This window comes from Triticum urartu, chromosome 7 (genome assembly GCF_003073215.2).
Source record: "Triticum urartu cultivar G1812 chromosome 7, Tu2.1, whole genome shotgun sequence".
In the NCBI taxonomy this organism is placed as follows: Eukaryota; Viridiplantae; Streptophyta; class Magnoliopsida; order Poales; family Poaceae; genus Triticum; species Triticum urartu.
The window spans coordinates 232,628,773-232,640,367 of record NC_053028.1 but is presented as its reverse complement, the minus strand read 5'-3'; the positions used below and the strand labels follow the sequence as shown (position 1 = coordinate 232,640,367).

At 43.4% G+C, this 11,595-nt stretch overlaps 1 long non-coding RNA gene across 1 annotated transcript; it reads left to right on the top strand.

Moving 5' to 3' along the window:
• The first annotated feature begins 381 nt into the window (after window positions 1–381).
• On the top strand, window positions 382–935 carry LOC125518743. The gene is made up of 2 exons (XR_007288079.1): window positions 382–499; window positions 637–935. It is a non-coding gene; the product is annotated as an uncharacterized LOC125518743 (long non-coding RNA).
• The last annotated feature ends 10,660 nt before the right edge of the window (window positions 936–11,595 follow it).

Sequence of the window (11,595 nt, the reverse complement as noted above, 5' to 3'; positions counted from 1 at the left end):
ACCAAATGACATTCGAGGAGCCCTCAGCAAAAATAACAAAATGTGTGTTCAAAGTTTTGTTCACTGTTGAGGAGTGATTTTTTTTTGCTGAGGACTCCTTGAATGTTATTTGATCACGAAATTTTGCGGAAAGCTAAAAATTTTAATCTAGTTTGATGTCCCAAAATTTCAGATTTTTTTAATTCTGTTTTATATTTTTTCAGGTATACTGTTCATGCAGGTGCAGGTGCACCTGCACCCGGGAGCAGCCACACCTTTCTCACCTATCTGTAGCAATTAATAGTTGCCCCATATGTAAGCAAGCCGCCCCCACCCCCCACCCCCCCACCACCACTCTGTCTCTGTGTATATATGCAACGCAAAGCATTCTGTAGTTTCGGCAAAAACCAATCCTCCAAGAAGTGTTGAAGCCACAATCATCTTATACATACGGAGTACATGGAGAAGGACGTCCAGGCACTATTGCTCCTTCTCGTATGTTATGCTGTTCATGCACAATGTAAGTGGCACAAACGCGACACCTTCTTCTTGTGCCTTCGTTCGGTTAATTGCTTCATTTCAACTTGAACCCTACCATATAATCGCCTGATCACATGTCCAAGTATTAATAGTGTATTTTTCTTAACATTCGCGCAGGTTGAGCCAGAGGAGTGCATCACATCAACGACGATACGTGCTACAAGAGTGACACCATCCCGTCGTGCTTTTTGTGTTACCCCGATAACCATTGCTTTATGACGATGGACGACTGCAAAGCCCACTGCATACGACCTCCGGCGGCCGCAATCCCATCTTATGCACGTCCATGAGCGTGGGCGGTTAGTATTAGCTGGAAGAATGTATTAGATTTGTGTGATGTGCCGATGAGGAAGAACTATGGATGAATAAGAGGCAATAAACCACATAGCTGTTTAGTACTCAGCTTTTGTTGACAACTTGCTTTGCAAAGATTGCTGCTAACAAATTCAATTTACTTCCATGAATTAGCGTTCTACGTATGAAAGAGAATATACTGAGAACTTGCTTTGCTTACCGAATCAAAGAGAGAACCAAGATGGCAAAACTCGGCAAGGGCGTCTTATGGACCTTTAAACCGCCCGCAATTGTTCAGACCGCACGGTTCAGATGTGTTTTGCCATCTAATGCGGCCCCTGGATCGGTCCGTACGTCGGTCCGGGCACGAGGGGGGGGGGGGGGGGGTCCGGACTGTTGGCACATCCATTCCTCACTAACCTGGGCCACACGTTGTTGACCGGTTTTTTTGCATCGCTGAAGATGGCCTAACATCACCGGCCGCGAGTGCACGGAGTGTCACGGAAAAACAAGATTTCACTCCGTGCCTATGCCCTCTCGTGGCACCATTCTCTTTGTGGTACCTGACGCGGCGCGAAGCAGCGAGGCGAGGCTGACCAATCAATGCGTGGTGAGTCACTCTCCGGCGATCCGGCCCCTCTACCAACTGTCCAACTGTCGGCAATATTCACTCTAGCTGTTGTTTATAATGCCATACTGCCATTTCAGGCCGTGTAGCTTTGCTCTGGTTAATAAACGACTGATCCAGCTCCCTGCTCGCTAACATCTTCGGCAAAAATAATTAAACTAGTCACTCTAATTAAACTGCCGCACTGGCATTTCAAGCTTGCTATGGTTAAGAAGCGCCTGATTTTCTCGGTCTGCCTGGGTGCTTAGTTCTGGGTGTTGGATGTTTGTCCCACTCACTTCTGGTTCTTCTTCTTGTGTCTCTGTTGTCCCCTGTAAGTTCTGGTGTGTTGAGCATAGTTGTGTGCTATTTTCTGTCCCTGGTGTGTTGTAGTATCTTACTCTTATCTATAATAAAAATGGCTCAGGCTGACGTAAGCCCGCCGTAGCACCGTAAAAAAAAGCGCCTGATTTGCTCCTAATCCCAGTTGGCCAACTGTCCTCGGCTATAAAATCTTGTGCAATGTGCTGATTTTTCTTCTTCTGAAATCTACTTTTACATGTCGTTTGTAGCAACTACGTACATGATACACGTTCTTAATTTCCAGACGACTCGCGTTGTATTTCGTGAATTTCCTATATGCGACAATTAAGCTGCAAACACTATCGCAGAAGCTAACACTGTCACACCGTCGGCGCAGCAAGCACTGTCACAGTGCTGATATGCCCCTTATCGTGTGGCTCTCTTTTCACTAGCTAGATTGGACACATGGCTAGTTTCTGTCCTCGCAACAACAGCAAATATGACCAAATTTAGTGGGGAACCAAATGGAAATTTGTGTGGAAGCATTGTAGGGTTTGTATAAGAGATAGGGAGAATTTTAGGGCAGAACGTGCGGGAAAGGTGAGCTCATAGTGCATTGTGGTGATGCTTGCACTCTGTACATTAGCTGAGATTGGCTTATCCATCATTTTCCTTTTCAGGAGCAATTGCCTTCTCATCAGCAAATGGTCTCGTACTAGACTTATCATCGCCGACTAAACAAATCGCAAGTTTGGATTTTTCCCTCGCAAGGGAAAAAGGTGAGTTGTAAAGTCTTGTAGGTTTTTTTTTTGCTTTCTAACTAATATATTTGGCTCTGAAACAAACAATCGCTCACCACCATCTAATCACATGGATCTATCAGCCTAAATCGCTTCAGTCTTGAGCACCAGCCGTATTTAGCGTGTTAATGTCATACATAATATCAATATGCAATTAACACCTTGCTTAATATCAGTGTGCGTTGCACGTACACGGTTATTAGTTAACTACAAGAATGTTAAGCACAACCTTTCTAATTGACACGGACCAGTAGTAAATTCATAGACCTCACTATTACATTCTTATGTTTGAACAAAACAAATGCGTGTGTAGATATATCAACATAGTATTTGAACCCTCAAGTTGTGAATAAAGTATAGAGTCATGCCCAAGCAACGAAGATGTGGTTTGTGGCATTCCTGGCTTTATGGCTTGATGTATGTGGACGCTGGGCTGGCTAGGTTCATACTACTATAAAGAGGCAATGAAACATACTGAGCCTAATATGATAGAATGCGGATTGTACATGCACAAATGGATACACGAGGTATCACAACCACAAATTGTCTTTGAGGAAACTAGTGTATGGTATTGCTTTATATTTGGCTCTGACGTTGTCAAGACAAATTATTCTCTATAACAGACCTTGCTTTGCAAGACAACGACAGTAAGCAAACTAAATGCATGTAAAGTCTCCAAACAACTACCGTGCAAAAAAAAAGTCTCCAAACAAGTAAACTACTCCCTTCAAATAAGAAATACACATCGTTCCAGATATTGATACGATCTGCAAGATTTATCATTGTCCACTACTTTTACTATATGTATGCATATAGCATAAGAAAATTGACACAAAAAATATATTATATTGTGAATATACTTTTCGAGACAAATCTAAACATATGATTTACAAGTTGTCAATCCAAATATTTGAAACAGTATTTATAGTCATAACTTTAAAGTTTGAGTAAACATATGTCCAAGGCAACATGTATTTGTGATATGGAGGGAATACTTGTATAATTATGTTACTTTGATTTTGGCGATGTAGTATGTCCATGAAAATTAAATTAAAACAGATTTTTTGTTCAGTTTAGCCATGCAAGTGAACCACTGGTTCTTCCGCATTAAGGATGACAATGATATTAAAATGATGGGGCGATGGTGCAGCAAGGACGGGAACTGATGCAGTGGCATCTTCAACTTGTACATTCTCATGAGTATTGCATCGACGTGAGAAGACCAAGGGCTCTTGCGCGTCTCCGAGTGAGAACCCATGATCTACCCTTCTAGTTAGATCACGTAGTGTCGATGTCATCACATTGTTTCCATGTTGAAATGTTAGCTCGAAGCTCCTCTTCGGTGGTCATAGGCATATATCCAACGTTTGGTTGAATCCGACAACATTGGCATAGGAGTGGTGATTTCGTTTTGTATACATTCTCTTGGAGAGGCATGCTCTTTGTTGGGTCTTATGTTGCTCAGTCTATGGATTATGGTCCACGACAATAAGTTTGTGGTAGATTGGAGAACGCGAGATAAGTCCAAAGTAGATGACATTCATTTTCTTAACATTTTGTGAGCAGATTTGTTTGGTGAATGCTTGAAACTATTTTCAGTAATACTGCGCGCACATCCGAGTTGCATTACATACATGAACATCAAAATGTCATGAAGCGAGGAGTTATGCACATAATATGTCACATCTTAATCAAGTAGTTTTGTGATACACAAACTTCTTAAATTTGAAAGTATGCTCTAAATTGGATGTTATATATATACGATAGTATGGACGCATACTTATCCATGGCTTAGTATTTTTTTCTGATAAATGACGCTTTTTTATTTAGTCCTAATGTTGCAACGGTACAAAAACAACGAGTATACACCCGACATCGCATGGCTAGGATGCACACCATCAATAAAGAAAAAGAGAAGGGCCCATATAGGTAATGGCAAGGTGGACGACACACTGTAGCAAAACATCGACAACTACGACCGCCGTTGAAAAAGTCCAGACTACAAGAAGGTTTGCCAAGGTGACTTCGGCAAGGAAACAATGCATAAACGTCGTCATCTCCGTATACAGACACATACAAGTCAGAAAAGATGCCAACTTTACCCATGGGCATGGGTATCCGGCCTTAACAGGTATGGGGTACATTTTTGTACCTATGGGTAGTGCCCAAACCCTACTCGACCAGTCACGTGTAGGGTATGGGTACAATTATGTGTCCATGGGTATGCCCAAACCCGACCCGATGATCTTATATGTGGGTCACATGTGCCATAAACCTAAGGTACCGAGTCTTTGTATATAAGGTATGAAGCACTATAGATCCATACCAAAGTCCACATCCATCCTCTACTCCCACTCCCCCAACAATACCCATCCATCTGCCTCATAATCACCATTTCCCCAACCCTAGAAACCTATCGGTGGCGTCAATGGACCTAGTAACTACGTGACCAACCGTATTTGATATGTTAATATGCCTGATGGATATCCACCTGGCATCGATACCAGTCTGTATGGGCACAGGCATGAATTTTGTTCCCGATGGGTAGGATTCTATGCCCATGAGAAACACGGGCATGCGTACGGAATTACTATACTCGCACCATACCCTACACATTTCCATCCTTAGGTCATAAGTATCATGGGTTTTCATACAGAAGAGAAAAGTCCGACCAAACTCCATACAATACCTTTAATAAGGGAGAGTAAGCCGCGACTTCCACGTATGCGATTATCAGAGCTCGGAGTTTTCGCCCGGACATCAAGACCTAGTACTCAAAGTGCATCACCATAGAATAAGTCCCTTGTGCCAACACCAACTTGCTAGAGAAGAAGTCTTGCCACAATGCCCCGATGTTCATCAAAATTGCAGATTGGGATGAACTCCACACATGAAGAATTTTCTAGCGCACCAAACCTACAATCACAGACCACCTCAAGCGTGCTAACACATGTGTCGATGAGGGGCGCACCCCTGACCATTAGGGCACACTACGAATACCCATTAGAGGTGATCCATTGCAAGGACATGAGGCCTAGGGGGAAGCCTTCCATACAAAGCCGGAAAATCAAGTCGCGTGCACCACCACCGGCTCCATCGGTCGCTCCACTATATGTACATGCCAACGAGTGACCACTAGAATGAGGCTAGCATGCAAAGCAAGATGTCAAAAACATGCAACCCCTCCTCCCAAGTCAGATCGGCCGATGCAAATGCTGCAAGGGGCATGCCATCACCGAATCAAGTCGTCTAGATCTGGCTATCTAGTGCCCAAATGAGACACAAGACGACTCACACACTAACTGCAATGTGCCACCAAAAGGCCACGAGCGAACCATTACTGCACATCAGCCAACCGTTGTCGCATCGAGTGTCGCCGGCTGGACCAGGCAGCTACACCACTGTAATAGCAGGAGCACAGTGATCCACCCCATCCAAGGATTGACTTGTCCCAGTGGTTTCCCCGCTAGAACCCTACTTGGATGTGGCACAACCTTTACATGTCGACTCATGCCATCATTCTCTCATGCATGAAAGCACTGTTGGGGAACGTAGTAATTTCAAAAAATTTCCTACGCACACGCAAGATCATGTGATGCATGGCAACGAGAGGGGAGAGTGTTGTCTACGTACCCAACGCAGACCGACTACGGAAGCGCTGACACGACGTAGAGGAAGTAGTCGTACGTCTTCACGATCCAACCGATCAAGCACCGAAACTACGACACCTCCGAGTTCGAGCACATGTTCAGCTCGATGACGATCCCCGGACTCCGATCCAGCAAAGTGTCGGGGAAGAGTTCCGTCGGCATGACGGCGTGGTGACGATCTTGATGTACTACTGCAGCAGGGCTTCGCCTAAACTCCGTTACAGTATTATCGAGGTATATGGTGGCAGGGGGCACCGCACACGGCTAAGGAATAGATCACGTGGATCAACTTGTGTGTCTAGAGGTGTCCCCTGCCTCCGTATATAAAGGAGTAGAAGGGGGGAGGCTGGCCGGCCAAGGAGGGAGGCGCAGGAGAGTCCTACTCCCTCTGGGAGTAGGATTCCCCCTCCAATCCTAGTCCAACTAGGATTCCTCGGAGGGGAAAAGAGGAGGAGGGGGCCGGCCACCTCTCCTAGTCCTAATAGGACTAGGGGAAGGGGGAGGCGCGCAGCCCATCTAGGGCAGCCCCTTCTCTTTTCCACTAAGGCCCACTATGGCCCATATAGCTCCCGGGGGGTTCCGGTAACCTCCCGGTAATCTGGTAAAATCTCGATTTCACCCGGAACACTTCCGATATCCAAATATAGGCTTCCAATATATCAATCTTTACGTCTCGACCATTTCGAGACTCCTCGTCATGTCCGTGATCACATCTGGGACTCCGAACAACCTTCGGTACATCAAAATGCATAAACTCATAATATAACTGTCATCGTAACCTTAAGCGTGCGGACCCTACGGGTTCGAGAACAATGTAGACATGACCGAGACATGTCTCCGGTCAATAACCAATAGCGGGACCTGGATGCCCATATTGGCTCCTACATATTCTACGAAGATCTTTATCGGTCAGACCGCATAACAACATACGTTGTTCCCTTTGTCATCGGTATGTTACTTGCCCGAGATTCGATCGTCAGTATCCAATACCTAGTTCAATCTCGTTACCGGCAAGTCTCTTTACTCGTTCCGTAATACATCATCTCGCAACTAACTCATTAGTTGCAATGCTTGCAAGGCTTATGTGATGTGCATTACCGAGAGGGCCCAGAGATACCTCTCCGACAATCGGAGTGACAAATCCTAATCTCGAAATACGCCAACCCAACATCTACCTTTGGAGACACCTGTAATGCTCCTTTATAATCACCCAGTTACGTTGTGACGTTTGGTAGCACCCAAAGTGTTCCTCCGGCAAACGGGAGTTGCATAATCTCATAGTCATAGGAACATGTATAAGTCATGAAGAAAAGCAATAGCAACACACTAAATGATCGGGTGCTAAGCTAATGGAATGGGTCATGTCAATCAGATCATTCAACTAATGATGTGACCTCGTTAATCACATAACAACTCATTGTTCATGGTTAGGAAACATAACCATCTTTGATTAACGAGCTAGTCAAGTAGAGGCATACTAGTGACACTTTGTTTGTCTATGTATTCACACATGTATTATGTTTCCGGTTAATACAATTCTAGCATGAATAATAAACATTTATCATGATTATAAGGAAATAAATAATAACTTTATTATTGCTCTAGGGCATATTTCCTTCAGTCTCCCACTTGCACTAGAGTCAATAATCTAGATTACACTGTAATGATTCTAACACCCATGGAGCCTTGGTGCTGATCATGTTTTGCTCGTGGAAGAGGCTTAGTCAACGGGTCTGCAACATTCAGATCCGTATGTATCTTGCAAATCTCTATGTCTCCCACCTGGACTAGATCCCGGATGGAATTGAAGCGTCTCTTGATGTGTTTGGTCCTTTTGTGAAATCTGGATTCCTTTGCCAAGGCAATTGCACCAGTATTGTCACAAAAGATTTTCATTGGACCCGATGCACTAGGTATAACACCTAGATCGGATATGAACTCCTTCATCCAGACTCCTTCGTTCGCTGCTTCCGAAGCAGCTATGTACTCCGCTTCACATGTAGATCCCGCTACGACGCTTTGTTTAGAACTGCACCAACTGACAGCTCCACCATTTAATGTAAACACATATCCGGTTTGCGATTTAGAATCGTCCGGATCAGTGTCAAAGCTTGCATCAACGTAACCTTTTATGGTGAGCTCTTTGTCACCTCCATATACGAGAAACATATCCTTAGTCCTTTTCAGGTATTTCAGGATGTTCTTGACCGTTGTCCAGTGATCTATTCCTGGATTACTTTGGTACCTCCCTGCTAAACTTATAGCAAGGCACACATCAGGTCTGGTACACAGCATTGCATACATGATAGAGCCTATGGCTGATGCATAGGGAACATCTTTCATATTCTCTCTATCTTCTGCAGTGGTCGGGCATTGAGTCCTACTCAACTTCACACCTTATAACACAGGCAAGAATCCTTTCTTTGCTTGATCCATTTTGAATTTCTTCAAAATCTTGTCAAGGTATGTGCTTTGTGAAAGTCCAATTAAGCGTCTTGATCTATCTCTATAGATCTTAATGCCTAATATGTAAGCAGCTTCACCGAGGTCTTTCATTGAAAAACTTTTATTCAAGTATCCCTTTATGCTATCCAGAAATTCTATATCATTTCCAATCAGCAATATGTCATCCACATATAATATTAGAAATGCTACAGAGCTCCCACTCACTTTCTTGTAAATACAGGCTTCTCCGAAAGTCTGTATAAAACCAAATGCTTTGATCACACTATCAAAACGTTTATTCCAACTCCGAGATGCTTGCACCAGTCCATAAATGGATCGCTGGAGCTTGCACACTTTGTTAGCTCCCTTTGAATCGACAAAACCTTCCGGTTGCATCATATACAACTCCTCTTCCAGAAATCCATTCAGGAACGCAGTTTTGACATCCATCTGCCAAATTTCATAATCATAAAATGCGGCAATTGCTAACATGATTCGGACGGACTTAAGCATCGCTACGGGTGAGAAGGTCTCATCGTAGTCATCCCTTGAACTTGTCGAAAACCTTTCGCGACAAGTCGAGCTTTGTAGACAGTAACATTACCATCAGCGTCAGTCTTCTTCTTGAAGATCCATTTATTCTCAATTGCTTGCCGATCATCGGGCAAGTCAACCAAAGTCCATACTTTGTTCTCATACATGGATCCCATCTCAGATTTCATGGCTTCAAGCCACTTTGCGAATCTGGGCTCACCATTGCTTCTTCATAGTTCGTAGGTTCATCATGATCTAGTAGCATGACTTCCAGAACTGGATTACCGTACCACTCTGGTGCGGATCTTACTCTGGTTGATCTACGAGGTTCAGTAGTATCTTGTTCTGAAGTTTCATGATCATTATCATTAACTTCCTCACTTATTGGTGTAGGTGTCGCAGAAAGTTTTCTGTGATGTACTACTTTCCAAGAGCAGGTACAGTTACCTCGTCAAGTTCTACTTTCCTCCCACTCACTTCTTTCGAGAGAAACTCCTTCTCCAGAAAGTTTCCGAATTTAGCAACAAAAGTCTTGCCTTCGGATCTGTGATAGAAGGTGTATCCAATAGTTTCCTTTGGATATCCTATGAAGACACATTTCTCCGATTTGGGTTCGAGCTTATCAGGTTGAAGCTTTTTCACATAAGCATCGCAGCCCCAAACTTTCAGAAACGACAATTTTGGTTTCTTGCCAAACCATAGTTCATACGGCGTCGTCTCAACGGATTTTGATGGTGCCCTGTTTAACGTGAATGCGGCCGTCTCTAGAGCGTATCCCCAAAATGATAGCGGTAAATCAGTAAGAGACATCATAGATCGCACCATATCCAGTAAAGTACGATTACGACGTTCGGACACACCGTTACGTTGTGGTGTTCCGGGTGGCGTGAGTTGCGAAACTATTCCACAATTTTTCAAATGTACACCAAACTCGTAACTCAAATATTCTCCTCCACGATCAGATCGTAGAAACTTTATTTTCTTGTTACGATGATTTTCAACTTCACTCTGAAATTCTTTGAACTTTTCAAATGTTTCAGATTTATGTTTCATTAAGTAGATATACCCATATCTGCTTAAATCATCTGTGAAGGTGAGAAAATAACGATATCCGCCACGAGCCTCAATATTCATTGGACCACATACATCGGTATGTATGATTTCCAACAAATCTGTTGCTCTCTCCATAGTACCGGAGAACGGTGTTTTAGTCATCTTGCCCATGAGGCACGGTTCACAAGTACCAAGTGATTCATAATCAAGTGGTTCCAAAAGTCCATCAGTATGGAGTTTCTTCATGCGCTTTATACCGATATGACCTAAACGACAGTGCCACAAATAAGCTGCACTTTCATTATCAACTCTGCATCTTTTGGTTTCAACATTATGAATATGTGTATTACTACTATCGAGATTCAATAAGAATAGACCACTTTTCAAGGGTGCATGACCATAAAAGATATTACTCATATAAATAGAACAACCATTATTCTCTGATTTAAATGAATAACCGTCTCGCATTAAACAAGATCCAGATATAATGTTCATGCTCAACGCTGGCACCAAATAACAATTATTTAGGTCTAATATTAATCTCGAAGGTAGATGTAGAGGTAGCGTGCCGACCGCGATCACATCGACTTTGGAACCGTTTCCCACGCGCATCGTCACCTCGTCCTTTGCCAATCTTCGCTTAATCCGTAGCCCCTGTTTCGAGTTGCAAATATTAGCAACAGAACCAGTATCAAATACCCAGGTGCTACTGCGAGCATTAGTAAGGTACACATCAATAACATGTATATCACATATACCTTTGTTCACCTTGCCATCCTTCTTATCCGCCAAATACTTGGGGCAGTTCCGCTTCCAGTGACCAGTCTGCTTGCAGTAGAAGCACTCAGTTTCAGGCTTAGGTCCAGACTTGGGTTTCTTCTCTTGAGCAGCAACTGGCTTCTGTTCTTCTTGAAGTTCCCCTTCTTCTTTCCTTTGCCCTTTTTCTTGAAACTAGTGGTCTTGTTGACCATCAACACTTGATGCTCCTTTTTGATTTCTACCTCCGCAGCTTTCAGCATCGCGAAGAGCTCGGGAATAGTCGTTCATCCCTTGCATATTATAGTTCATCACGAAGCTCTTGTAGCTTGGTGGCAGTGATTGGAGAATTCTGTCAATGACGCACATCTGGAAGATTAACTCCCAATTGAATCAAGTGATTATTATACCCAGACATTTTGAGTATATGCTCACTGACAGAACTGTTCTCCTCCATCTTGCAGCTATAGAACTTATTGGAGACTTCATATCTCTCAATCCGGGCATTTGCTTGAAATATTAACTTCAACTCCTGGAACATATTTCATATGCTCCATGACGTTCAAAACGTCGTTGAAGTCCCGATTCTAAGCCATAAAGCATGGCACACTGAACTATCGAGTAGTCATCAGCT